The sequence below is a fragment of the Solanum lycopersicum genome, chromosome 10 (assembly GCF_036512215.1).
Source record: "Solanum lycopersicum chromosome 10, SLM_r2.1".
NCBI classification, from domain to species: domain Eukaryota; kingdom Viridiplantae; phylum Streptophyta; class Magnoliopsida; order Solanales; family Solanaceae; genus Solanum; species Solanum lycopersicum.
The window spans coordinates 14,739,419-14,754,405 of record NC_090809.1 but is presented as its reverse complement, the minus strand read 5'-3'; the positions used below and the strand labels follow the sequence as shown (position 1 = coordinate 14,754,405).

The 14,987-nt window shown below is 30.2% G+C and overlaps 1 pseudogene; it reads right to left on the bottom strand.

Moving 5' to 3' along the window:
• Nucleotides 1-3,132: 3,132 nt before the first annotated feature.
• Nucleotides 3,133-14,212, bottom strand: LOC138338724 (uncharacterized; annotated as a pseudogene).
• Between the last annotated feature and the right edge of the window lie 775 nt (nucleotides 14,213-14,987).

The window sequence follows — 14,987 nt, the reverse complement described above, 5'->3', positions numbered from 1 at the left end:
AGCGTTTGGCCATAGATATTCAAATATTTTTGGCAAATATTATTTGGATGAAAATTTGGGTGAAATTTTACCATGTGTTTGGCCATAAAATTTGAGAAACATATTTCATTTTTTTAAGAAATATGATTTATACCCATAAGTTTTTAAAACTATCAAACTAACCATAAATTTGTATTACATAGCACAATAGAAATCTCACGTAACAAGATTTATGACTTTCGCAACAAATCAACAAGAATCATTATAGTAAATATTTGTATAGTGAAAAGGTCTTGGTACAAATCATGATAATGAAAATACAACTAATATAAATTCGGGGAAAAAAAGAGAAGAAAACAAAAGGAAATAAATATTGCAATCACTAAAGAACCTATACTTTCTCATTTGAAAGAGTTCAACCTATTCTTTAATAAAATCTTTCCACATTTTATGAACAATCTCTTCTCGATGAGCTTGCGTTTTCGAATCAGACGATCGAGAAGATGAAGCGATGTTGTTACCCTGAGCTAGTAGTTCGTCACTTTCATCAACAACAATATCATCATTTTAATATTCATTGAATATTCCATCACTACTTTGGTGTTCACGTAAAAAATTATGCAATACAGCGCAAGCAATTACTATTTTCACTTGTATGTCACATTCATAGTTGTTCATGCCTTGTCTTAGTATTCTGAATCTACTTTTCCACGCACCAAAAGTTCTTTCAATTACATTGCGCAGAGAAGCATGTCTATAGTTAAATAGCTCTTTTCCATTCTTAGGCTCTCTTTCACTTCCTCGGTAGTCCTGCAAATGATAGCGCATTCCAATGAATGAAGCTAAAAATCCTCTTGTGTTCCTTAGACCAACATTAACAACGTAATATTTATCTACCAAAATAAAATAAATGCAATTCATGTTTTATTTAGTAGCTAGTTCATTAAGACTAACTGTAACAAAGGAATATATGAGATCAAAAGAACGCATGTAGAAGGGAGCTAATTGAATTGGTTGGTGTTAATAAATATATAATTTTTGTAAAATAAAAAGTTAAGGGTAAAAATTGAATTTCTAAAACTTTTCAAATAATGATATTTGGCCCAAATACTAGTTTTTTCTAGTATTTGGGAATTTGGAAAATTTGCCAAAAAAATTTACCAAATAATAAAAAAGTGCATGGACAAACAAAATTTGCCAAGTTTTTCCCCAAGTTTTACTTGCAAAATTTATGGCCAAATGGGCCCTTAATCTCGCTAGTCACCCTCGCCTCTCTCGCTTATACAATCAGAAGCAAAATGTATAAATTCGTTTTTGTTCTAACCAAGTTTGGGTTAGTTTTAGGTTGTGCGATTAGTTTGTTGTAGCCTTGCAAATGTTGGGTTACATAATTCTGTATTTTTTCTGTAGTGGTAGTAGATCTTGGCTTGAGGTTTAAAAAAGTTTGGATTGTATATATGTTTTCGATATATGATTGGGTAATATGGTTATATATCTTCTTTTCTCTGTTTAGGCTCTCTGCGTAGGTAGAAGTTTGTGGATTTGATGTTATATCTATAAATTTTTTTCTGGGAATGAATGGTTTTTCAAATAGATTGTTTAAATTGATATTTTTTCCTTTACTTGTGCTTGCTTCATTTGTACTTGCAGTTGATAATTTGTTAGTATTTTGAGTTTTTAGGTGTTTCTCAACGTCACCTTTTAGTTATGGCCTTTTATCGTCTGCCGGACGACGTAGCTCCGCATATTTAGAGTCATGCTACTGGCTGTTAGATGCTTTCTTCAATAGTTGCACTTCACTGTCAAGACTTTCCACTTTTTGGCAAAGTGTAGTTGTGGCAGTTAGTATTTTTTCTTGTATATTTGGAGTAGTTTCCTTGTGAGAGATAATCTGCAATAATATTCTTGTCAGTTTTTATCACTTCAATTGTAAATGTAAAGTTTAATATATTTAATACTAATCTCCTTATTTCTTTTGTTGTAACTGAGTCTGTTACCTTTTTAGTTATCCGCCATTTTACTTGTGTATTATCTGTTCTCACAATAAATTTGTTATAAACAATATATGGTTCAAATGCTAATAAATATTTATAAAATGTTTAAATATTTGTTTATAACAAATTTGAACCATATATTGTTTATAACAAATTTATTGTGAGAACAGATAATACACAAGTAAAATGGTGGATAACTAAAAAGGTTTTGGTTCAATCATACTTTTATAACTCTAATTCTATTTCATCATATAGATCTATGTCATCTGGTACGATTAATTCTGTCCAACTTTGGGTTGTTTCTTTTATTATTTCTAATATTAACAATTTTTCATAAATTATTCTCTTTATGTCAGAATCAAGGTCTTTTAATGAATAGAGTACTAATATCTTGTAATTAACATCATCATTTAACAAATAGGTATTTATTTTTATCATTTGTTTTGCTTTTTAAAGTTTATTCCCTCTAACCTCTTAGTTGATTATACTTATTCATCATGTTATACTAAAATTATTTTAATCATCTGTTCTAGTCACTACTATGGTTTTTTTCTTCAATCAGTTACCCTAACAGCCTCAACTCTGTGTACTCCCCTAAACGGCCTTCTTGCCTACCGGTTTTCACCTTAGGATGGCATAGTCTGGGCTTACCTACTCTCAGAATATTTCCATAGCAAACCTTCTAAAGATGATTATCATAACAGTACTATAGCATGATGAATATTTATAATTAATCAAGAGATTATAAGGAATAAAACAGTCTTAGCTATTCATAAGCATAAATGAATATACCTATTCTTGTAGATCATCCGTCATAGTTGATTTGTTTTCCATAGATATTTTCTTATCTAGCTTATTTTTAACTTAGCTCTGATACCAATTTGGGGGGGGGGGGGGATCGACTATATTGCAGAATGCGAGAAAAGAGAGATATATGGATGGTTAGTGATTGATGATTTATTTACAAAGACAAATGCCACTTATATACAAGTTCCTATTGACCTTTCATCCTTACTAAAAGACGATTGGCCTTTACTATTTACATAGTTACTAACCTTTACTATTTACACAGTAACTTGACTCCTACTATTCATGAATGTGACTTTTTGTCCTCTACTATTCTTGAATAGGACACACTGGCTTTTTTTTTTAATGGCCTTCTTGGCCGACAATTTACATGACTCAAAAAGTAAAACTATACAAATTGACTAATTTGTACATATCTCTTTATGTCTATTTTTTCCTTTATCTTCTTCTTCTTAGTTCATTCCAGTTGTACTTCTGGGACATAGTTATCTTCTCCATTGCAATTTGAACATATATGTTCCTGATACTTATGTCCAATTAGTTTGCAATATTTGGTTAACAATTCTTTCGAAATAAATTCTTGCTTCAAAGCTATAGTTGTTGGTGGTAATTCTGGCTTTAACAAAGATAATATCCATCTCTGTACTTCTGCCATATCTGCTGTCCTAACTTCTTTGGAATTTGCATATATCATTAAATGATCTCTGGAATAATAACTCCAAATAGCAATTCCTTGTAGATAATTTGTAGCTCGTTCTTGGATTATAGTTGATAGCCCAATTGTTCTTTTATTTGCATAAAAATTAGGTATCTCAACTTTAGGTATTTCTGGCTGTGCCGATATATCCTCTGGTATTATCATTTTCCGTGTCAATCCCATTTTGACAACTTGGATAGTTGGTTTTATTTCGTAAAAAAGTACATTTGCTGGTGCTGTATAAAATTTTATAAAAAATAGGTTGCCTTTTATAATTCTTTTGTATGTTAAAAAGGCTTTGTGGATCTCAGGGATTCTACTTATTTCTCTACCATCGTATGTATATACCGTACTAAGTAGTCCATAACTGTAACAAGTTCTAACCAAGTTTGGGTTAGTTTTAGGTTGTGCGATTAGTTTGTTGTAGCCTTGCAAATGTTGGGTTACATAATCCTGTGTTTTTTCTGTAGTGGTAGTAGATCTTGGCTTGAGGTTTAAAAAAGTTTGGATTGTATATATGTTTTCGATATATGATTGGGTAATATGGTTATATATCTTCTTTTCTCTGTTTAGGCTCTCTGCGTAGGTAGAAGTTTGTGGATTTGGTGTTATATCTATAATTTATTTTCTGGGAATGAATGGTTTTTCAAATATATTGTTTAAATTGATATTTTTTCCTTTACTTGTGCTTGCTTCATTTGTACTTGCAGTTGATAATTTGTTAGTATTTTGAGTTTGTTATGATAATCATCTTTAGAAGGTTTGCTATGGAAATATTCTGAGAGTAGATAAGCCCAGACTATGCCATCATAAGGTGGAAACCGGTAGGCAAGAAGGTCGTTTAGGGGAGTACACAGAGTTGAGGCGCTGTTAGGGTAACTGATTGAAGAAGAAAACCATAGTAGTGACTAGAACAGATGATTAAAATAACTTTAGTATAACATGATGAATAAGTATAATCAACTAAGAGGTTAGAGAGAATAAACTTTAAAAAGCAAAACAAATGATAAAAACGAATACCTATTTGTTAAATGATGATGTTAATTACAAGATATTAGTACTCTATTTATTAAAAGACCTTGATTCTGACATAAAGAGAATAATTTATGAAAAATTATTAATATTAGAAATAATAGAAGAAACAACCCAAAGTTGGGCAGAATTAATCATACCAGATGACATAGATCTATATGATGAAATAGAATTAGAATTATAAAAGTATGATTGAACCAAAAAGGTTTGAAATTCAGTAAAAAAGAAGTAATAATATTTATAAGATAAAATTAATAAAGATCCAAGCAAATTAAGTAAACTTTTTAAAATTTTGTATAGAAATATATAAATGGATAAAGAAATAGAACATAGACAAAGACTAATAGAAAAAATAACTGAATTAGAGCAAGAGTTAGAACATAGAAAAAATAGACTTGAACAAAATATGTTAGCAGAAGTATGTCAAAAATCGATACTAGCACAAAGAAAAGTGATATTTATCTTAGGAATACAATAAATCACCTTTAGTATAAATTACAACACAACCTACCATGAATAAAGAAGAATATGCAGTAGACGAAAAGATATATGAAAGTCTTCACGGACTAAAAATAAAAGTAATATTTTCAAATCTAGGAAGAAGATACAAAAAGATAGGAAATACTATGTACTTAATGCTTGAAAAAGAAACAGCTATGTTCAAAATGCAATGGAGAAGATAACTATGTTCCAGAAGTACAGCTGGAATGAACTAAGAAGACGAAGATAAAGCAAAAAAGAGACATAAAGAGATATGTACAAATTAGTCAATTTGTATAGTTTTACTTTTTGAGTCATGTAAATAGTCATGTAAATTGTCGGCCAAGAAGGCCATTAAAGAAAAAGTCAGTGTGTCCTATTCATGAATAGTAGAGGACAAATAGTCACATTCATGAATAGTAGGAGTCAAGTTACTGTGTAAATTCTTTTTTAACTAGAATATTTTCTTATACTAACAGAACAAAACTCTTTTTAAATTTTGAGAGTACTTTTTCCGTATCAATAACTCAACTCATTTGATTATTGTAGCATAAATTTGAGAGTGTTGAAATGCATGATCATTGTGATCATATTTTGAGATTGATGAATGAGTTATGGAACAAGTGTAGTGGAAACTTGCATGCAAAATATGTGATGGAGAAACCTATGCAACGGTCTCTTAGGAATATTCCAAAGGGTGTAGACAAAAAAGAATGAGAATTGTTAGTAAAGGACATTTTGCTTCTGAAAGTTTTCACTATTTTATACTTAATGTACCTTATTAACACCAAATATACTCAGTTGTTGACCCATGTTGCTGAAATAGTAATTGTGCTTTGAATTGTTGTATCATGCATATAGACTGCTCCACGAGTACCTCAATCTTGCTTTGTTGAACTTCTTCTTAGTGATATGCAAAATATAGGTAGTAATTTTAGAAGTAGTTCTATAAATTGTGGGTCTAAGTCAATAAATTCGTTATTCCTCTTGGACTTCCAATTAACTAGTAATGATAGTATTGTTGCAGCAGTAGAATTGAGGGGATAAGTGAATTCCCCTTCTAATGGATTTGTTTCTTTTGGATAATCTTCTACTTTTTTTTCTTTCCAAACAAAGTAAATTCAACAAACTAAGTCAAATTTGTATTCAGGCAAGAAGAAGAAGAAATGTGGCAAATAGAGCTAAGTTGACGATGTTTATCATATTTGTACCAATCTTATTCGAGAGATTATTTATCAAAAGGTATTACCATAAAACAATTTCATAAATTTAATATTTACAAGGTTTGAGTTCTTTGACATGTTTACTTTGATGTAAAGGGAGGAAAAGATTGCAATCCACAAGATTTGGCAACCATTTTCTTTGAGACTTTTTAGAAAGAGTTTTTGTTTATATAAAGTGAGAGAAAATTATATATACAATTACAAATACATATATTTTCATCATGTACACTTATAATTATACAATAAAAATACTTCCCTGCCCAATTTCTTTTGCCTTTCTCTCTTTCTCACTTTATACAAATTCAAATTGTATATTATTTTTTTTATAATTTTATACAATTCGATTCAATTGTATATTCCCTGCCCAAGTCTCTTTGTCATTTTATACAAATTCAAATTGTATATAATCGTTTTATACACTTATAATTATACAATTCATTTCATACACTTTGTTTTTATACAATTATCTGCCCAAATCTCTTTCTCTTTCTCGTTTTATACTTTTCGTTTTAAAAAATTCGCTTCAATTGTGTATGTATAGCGAATTATACATTTATATGTTTGCTATGAAGTTCAATTATGCAAACTTTTTTATAGCATACAAATATAAAATTTATGTATATTTGAAAGTTGCGCTTTTTTTAATTTAATCAAGTTAATTTGGGATCAAAAACATTTTCAAAACCTTCTAATTTTTTATGTACAAAATACACTACATTTTCAACTATTTTAATTCTATTCAAACCATTATTACAAAATATGATAGAATTTTCTCTCTTCCTCTTCTCTTCGATGTTCTTCTCTTCTTCTTCCTTAAAAAATCCGATTATCAACAAATATTCTCCTCAGTATCTTCTTCCTCATCGCCAACCGTCACTCTCACTCTGAATCGAAGGTCATATTTAGGGGTGTGCATCGATCGGTTCGATTCAATTTTATGTATCATCGGTTCAATTTATCAATTTTTATTTTTTAAATATGCTAACCCAATAACAAATCAATAAGATATTTTTTATCGATTTTTGGTCGTTATCGGTTTAGTTTTTGATTTATCCAATAAGAAAATGTCTATAATATATCATATGACTTCTCACTCCTCTAAATGTTTTGACATAGTGAAACAAGAAAGATAATGAGAAATTACATTAATAAGAGAAAACATAGTTCAAAAGCTATAATTATATGTCATGACCGCCAAAATATAAATGACATTTCTTTATGTTAATTAAATTACAGACTTTAACAAATTTGTAAAAGCTACAACCTACAATTATAAACTAAAACTAATATCAAATAGTCCAGTAAGACTAAAACAAAAAGTAAAATCAAATAGCTACAATTGAAAACCTAGTGTAAAGTGGATAGAGTAATAATAATTTGATATAGTTATAATGTCTAGTTATATATTAAATTACTAATATTAAATAGTTAGGAATGATAAAGTTGTAAATTATTATCGTCTTATTGGGTTATCAGTTTACCCAATAACCCAATAGTAAAAATCGATATCGAAACAATAACCCGATAGTTGTTTTTATAAACCCATTAAAATCCCAATAATCCAATAACCCAATAACAATAACTCAATAATAATTTTTTTGGTTCGATTTATGGTTGGTTCAGTTTTTTCACACCCTTAGTCGTGTTTGACTTAAAACGGATAAGTCATTTTTGAAAGATTTTACAATTTGCAAACAACACACTCTTGATACTAAGAAATTTCTTGGTTTAATGAACAAGACATCTTCCTATAGACGTGAAAATTGAACAATGGTGAATAAATATATTATTTATTATTTTTGAAAAAAATCGACGAATTCAAAAAAAATCTAATTTTGAGGATATGTATATGCATTGTTTTTGTTAAGTGAAAAGTCGTTTTTGTTGTTTTTGTTCTTTTTTGACCATTTTCTTCGTATAATTGTACAAATATAGTCGTGTTTAGTTGTTCAACATACGTTTCATTTGTTGAAAGATGTCTCGTATGTTGCAACATATTAGTGATATGTTGGTACATATTCCAGTATACTTGTCATAAGTTGGAACATGTCACTTATGTGTTAAAGCAACAAAATGATCATCTGTAGGTTACCCATATATTGAAACAAAAGATTAATTCATTAGTGACAACAGAAGATTCATTTGTGCCAACAAAAGGTACATCTGTGGAAAAAAAATGTTCTTCTATGTCAACATAAGTATAATTTGTTACCCTTATTAGTTCATAATCAGTTGTAATTGTTAACCTTTTTTATTTACCTTGTAGATACAATATCATTTCATATGTGCCAACAATTCAATCTTTTAATGGTGTTGATTTCTCTTCTAACATCAAATGCTTTTTTTTATCGATGCGAAGGATGTGGGAGCAACATGATTATTTTATCAATCATGCTAAAGAACTCACTGGTATTCTTAAGAAAATTACATATAATATTGATGTCCATACATCCAAGAAGATTTCACAACTTTTGAAGTGTAAGAGGTTGAAAAAATCAATTTCCCGATACTATCTATAATTAGATAAAAAATCAACGACTAATGCTTCAGTATCTTAATCAACCGTAAAAGGCAAGAAGAAAGATAAAGATAAAGAGAAAAAAGTCGTCAGTTGTGATGTGAAGAAACAATATCCATTTGAAGGTTTCAACATTGCTGACTAGAGCCCAAGTGAACTAATGTCATCCTTCTCGCAATTGATAAACAGGGTTTTTTACAAGCATCATGCAAAAAAGTAAAGTCATTCAACTTTTATTAGTGTTTCTTGATGTCCACTAAATAATTGTTTTTAAATTTTACACAACTACCAAAGAGATAAAGATAATCAATCCTTAGTCACTTCCTCAAAACTTGGATTCAAACAATTTGATTTTGTATTTATATTTTTGAAGAACAAAGACCAATTCTACTTAATGTATCAATCAAATAGGTATTGGACCAATGAGGTAAATTCATGCTCCATTATATTTTGATTAATTAAGACATACTCATTCATACAAATAATTGATATAGAAATACACTTGTTGATGCATCTGTGCAACATGTGGATGTTATTTTGTACAATTTGCAGAAGAAGTCGAAGAAACGAAGTCATTCTAAATATCTATATACCATTACTAATTGTTTTTTCCAAAACATACAATGCTAGTATTGTTCCTGAAAATGAGAATTAAATCGTTGACATTATCAAAGGCTTTAGTATACCCACTGGACTACATTGGCACCTCACATATGAGGTTTATTTTCCTGTAAACTGTAACGAAGATTTTTATTATTTTATGGTTGTCATTGTATTGAAGTAACAGTGCATAAAGGTGTATGATTTGATTTGCTCTTGTAGGATTAATATAAAATTTTCCTTTGAGATTCAAAAGTTGTCTATAGTGTTGCCATAGTACCTTGAATCCACCAAATTTTTTGAGCAAAAAGACTGAACCAACTGGTGAGTTCTTGAATCTTACCAGGACAGGAACAAATCTCACTTATTCGAAATAAAAATGTTACTAATATTTCCCAACAAACAAGCAATAGCTTTTACATATCACATTATTTTTTTTGTCTTACCATTGTCGAAGTGTGATTGCTCGCGGGAAGTAACCCACACTTTCTCTATGAGTTTGCTATGAACTTTCTGATGGAATTACGAATCGAAGCTTTTCTCTAGAGTATTTATCAATAAATAGAGCAAATCTCCACCTAGTAATAATGGAATTGCCAAAAAACTCAAATACAATGAGGATTTTGGAGTGACGATGACGGTGAAGCTACTGTAGTTAGAGTTATTGAGGTGAATTTAGGGAGTGCTCAATTTTCAACCCATTCACTTTCACAAGGGCAAAAGCTTGTGAAATTTAAAGTAACGAGCATGATTTTCAATGATGGCAAAAATATAGGATCAGATGTACAACGCGTCTGGACAAGAAGGTGGTGCAGCTGGGATGGTAGTTAATTTGTATGAGTAATGGGTGATCGGGTAGGCTACACGGAAATGAGAAAGTATTTTGAATTTTGGGTAAAATAAATGGTCAAATTGGGTTGAGTTGAAAGATTGTTAATTCTTATGTTAGTGTGAGGGAAAAATGTGCATTGATTTTCAGACAACAAGGACACCAGTGAACGAAAAGTATGATTGAGAGTATTTGTATAAGTTTAATGATAATTCAGGGGTAGATTTGTCAATTTTTGCAAAATAAGTTATTTATTACAAAAATATCCTCCACCTTATTTAGTATTTTTTACATTATCTTTACAAGTTTTAGTTATTCATTCTTAGAAATGAAATTTTTCCATCTTATTTAGCTTAAATATTTTTAGGTGTGCGTTTTCGTGATTGTGTTGTGTGTTTTTAAAATTAAACTTTCATTTCATTTAATATTTTAGGGAAACTTCCATTTTGTTTAACTTTAAAATAAAATTTCCATCTTATTTAGCTTAAAATAAAACTTTCATTTTATTTAGTTTTAAAATTAATTTTCATCTTATTTAGCTTAAATATAGAACTTCCATTTTAAGTTTATCAAAAGTAAAAGAGTTCTATTATTAAAGATACCTACATGCAGGGGCGGACCCAGTAAGCCAGACGCGGGTGCTCGAGCACCCATTGATTTCTGAAATTTATTGTATATATTTATATATAGAAAATATGATACATATGTTATTATAATTTAAATGAGCACACATAGAACAAAAGTAGTCGTGGATGAGCTGGTTTAAACCTCTGCAATAAGAGGCATGCGAAGCCATTCGCGAGGGTTCAAATCCTGCCACTAGCATTTCTTTTTTTAATTTTTTCCAGCGAATATTACACCTGGAAGCGAGCACCCACAACCTTTAAATCCTGGATCCGCCACTGCCTACATGGATTGGTTACGGTCATGTTATGCCTTAGCTGATTGTAGAACTAGGATCGTTTGATTTCAGTTTCCAAGCGAGCCAATATTGGAGTGGAAGGGTAGTAGCTCAAGTGTTATTGCCACACCCATTTTGTGCGCAGATGATACAATTTTTTAATTTTAAGTGACGGTATTGAGTAATGATTATGTTTTTTTTTCAGAGTCCCACTTGGAATTGAGTTATGGTGTTCCAAGTTACATTTTCATTTTAATCCCTAACCAAAATGAAATGACACTTTATTTTCGTCTGCAAATCAGAAGTTCAGGTAAGGAGTTTTGTTGACCAAGGGAAAGGTATTAGGCATCTCGCGAGTCCCGTGGTTCTAGCACGCTCGCTTTTATTGACTTATATTTATTTTAAATTATTACTATCATTATTTTGGATACATTATTATAGGCCATTATTTGTTTGCATTTTTTTTACTGTTAAACTTTTTATTTGGTTTTAACCTAGATGTGTAACCACATTCTTGGTCGTGACATTTAATTAACTTAGAAGCATAACTGCTTTCTTCTGTCGAGTGCATCACCTAATAATCTCAATATACACCTTTTGATTTAAACTAATAAAAACTAATTGTTAAAACAATTTGGTCAAGGTGTGTCACCGCATCCTTAAATTTCTTTTAAATTTCAAGGAAGATGCGTAACTACATTCTTAATAAAAACTAATTATTAAAACAATTTGGTCAAGGTACGTCACTGTATCTTTGAATTTTTTTGAGTTTTAAAAAAGATGTGTAACCACATTATTAATTGAAACCATTTTTAATATATCTAAATTTGCCAACAAAAATTACTATATCAATTTTTAAGCGTGACTCAAGTGGTGCCGAACTACAATTGTTTCATAAAAAACTATCAATCTCATGTTATTTAAAATAATAATGATAATAATATTTCATTTTTAGACATACATATAGTAGTTAGTAAACCGGTTGAAGTTATCTTATTATTATTTTCATTAGCACCTAAAAGATCAAGGCAACACACATATTATAGCATAAAAATAATTTAACAGTTTTCTAAATACGTTCACACAAAGATTCGTTGAAGTTAGTAAGATACGAACATAAAAACTTTGATAATTCATTAAGAAAAACAAGCGAGGAATGGACTCTTAAGCATGTACAGAAATACCTATATGTCATACATCGTATTCAGATATATTTTAGTATACAACATTAATAATATTAACAGGTTAAATACATACAAAATCTGAACAACTTCAATATATTGAAATTAATACTTGGCCAATCATGACATAAAATTAATATAAAATAAAAATAAAATTAAGTGTTACCTCTTGGGGAAATTATTTCACGAGAAAAAAAATTCGGAAATCACGAACATGAAATCACGAAAGCGAACCTCGAACTCAACCTTTATTTATAATTGGGAGAATATGGGGCAATTCTTTATTTTTGTTCTGCCCGAATATATCTTTTTTTTTCGTGTCTGCTGAGTAGTTTTTTTTAAGGTTGTGTAGGATGTAGCTTTAGTGTTTGTGTAGATGGGTAGAAAATAAAAATGTTTTTGATCTTGTTTTCTTTTCTTCTTTTTTTTTTCCACTGTGTTTTTCATTGTGTGTATGCAGAATTTTTTTTGATTTTTCTTTTCCTCCTTTCTGGCTGTATGTGTGCATTCTTTTTTTTCTTCTTCTTTATTTTCTTGTTGCATTTTTTTGTATTCCTGATGATTTTATACTTGTTGTGGTCTATATTGTAGTATGTTTGTGGTTGTTGTATTATGATGTACATGTGTATTAAGTGTTAGTGATGTAGGGATTGTAGTGTTGTGTGGAAATGTGTTAGGGGTAGTGGAGGAAAATGAGAATAGTGTAGAATAACCTTTTTTTTTTTAAAATTAACTATGTAAAATACAAAAAATAACATATAATAATAATAATAATATATTAATTAACTGTTTTAAATTAATAAAAAAGAGAGTTACATAGCTAGTCTAAAAAATATAATAAAAAAATACTTGTTTGGATAAAATTTAGATTAAAAGAAAAACTATATTTTTTGTGATTTCAAATTTTTTAAAATAAACTTACTAAAATATGACGAAAAATAAAATATTTAATGTATGCCTTGTAGAAATATTTAAGGAATAAAAATGTGTAAAATATTATGTTCGATAAAAAATTATGTGTCTACAGTTTGCCCCGAAAACATGAAGAGTTTGCAGACAAAGAAGTAGACAAAGTGACTATTGGCACCCAGTTTTGGACCCCCATAACATAAATTAATCCTCGAGCTTCCTAAATTTCAAGCGATTTCAAATAATTAGTATAAAGTTCAAAATATTTTTCGAGTTATTTTAGTTATTTTTATAATTTTTAAGTAATATATATGTTTTTTTTATAGTTTTTTTAATTTATAATTAGTATATTTTATAAACATTTTTTAATATTAGTAAGTATTTTATTAAATTAGTTTAATTTAGATTATGGTTATAATTTTGAACCATTAGTTTACAATTAAATTGATTATTTTATTTCGTTAAGATTAAGAAGATCGTTAATTAATTAATATTCATCCGTATTTTAGGATTTAACCGAGTTTATTAATTTAACAAAATTTGGTTATTCCTTAAACTCCAAGACCTAACCCCTTTAGCCTTACCTTGAACCCATGAAAAGAACAATTTTGGGCCTAGCGATCCAAATCAGCAATTTGAGCCCAACCCCTAGTTAAACAATTCCAGGACCACTTTACTTAAGTCAGTAACCCTGTTCAATTCCGAAACCCATTTCCCTTGATTGTCAGACCCACTTCCTTTTTGTTTTCCAATTCCTCCATATGACCCGACCCAGCCAGAAATCTCGACCCAGCAATCCCAAGCAGCGTAAAAACATAGCTAGCAACGTTAATTCGTCTAAGGCCAAACGCAACAGAAACAACAACTAAACGACGCCTACTTGTCTCCAATTCAAAAAGGAATACAAAGCGTGCTCACAATGTTTAGGTGTACAAGTGGTATTCTGTAATTCTTGTCGCCTTCCTTCAACATCCCTTTCTCGTCTACTATAGCAGCATCAAAAGGGCACAATGAATTGTCCTCACACCTTGAGGTTGAGACACGTAGCATCTCAAGCACCATCGAATCAATCTGAGACGTCCATCTCCCTTTTCCTCTTCCGAAATGGGTTGAAATCTCAGCGAAAAGGATGTCTTCCCTTAATTGTGAGAGATTTTCGAGTTTGAATTTGAAATAGGCTCCATATTTTCAACCCAATTTCCCTCATTTCAACTTAAGTTCATTCTATAAGAGCCCCTCTTTGTCATTAGTTTAAGGTTTAAGGAAATATAAGAGTGAACTTCCATTACGGTAAAAATTGTTAGCCACACAATGCATACAAATACTTAGGAAATAAATCTCAAAACCAAAAAGGCTGAGAATCCATATTTCGCTAAGTCCTCTTACTTGTTCCTTGTTCACGAGAGTTCATCGAAATCTTTGTTTGTGGTGTCAGAAGAAGCTCCATTACTAGCACGTAGCCTCAGTTTGCTGCTCGAGAAAAGGTTCTATTGGAGTCCACCTCCTTCCCTTACATTTCAATTGGGCCACGAAGGCCCAAATTTTTCTTTAATGAGTTAGCCCCTTGTACGAGTTGAAGAATCGATGAACATGTCCCAGAGTTGAAGAATATGCAGCAGATCATACAATTAAAAAGATTGGGCCGAAGGTCCACTCTTAAGTTAAAAATAGTATTTTGTTATTTTGGGTTTAAGTCAATGCCATTTTATTGTATTTTCTAGGATGGGTAATAAAAGGGGGAAAATTTGGGCCAAAGGCCCAAAACGGATATAGGCCCAAGTACTGGCCTAGGTGGATAAAGAACCAGACTTGGACCAACGTTTCTCTCTTTTATTGT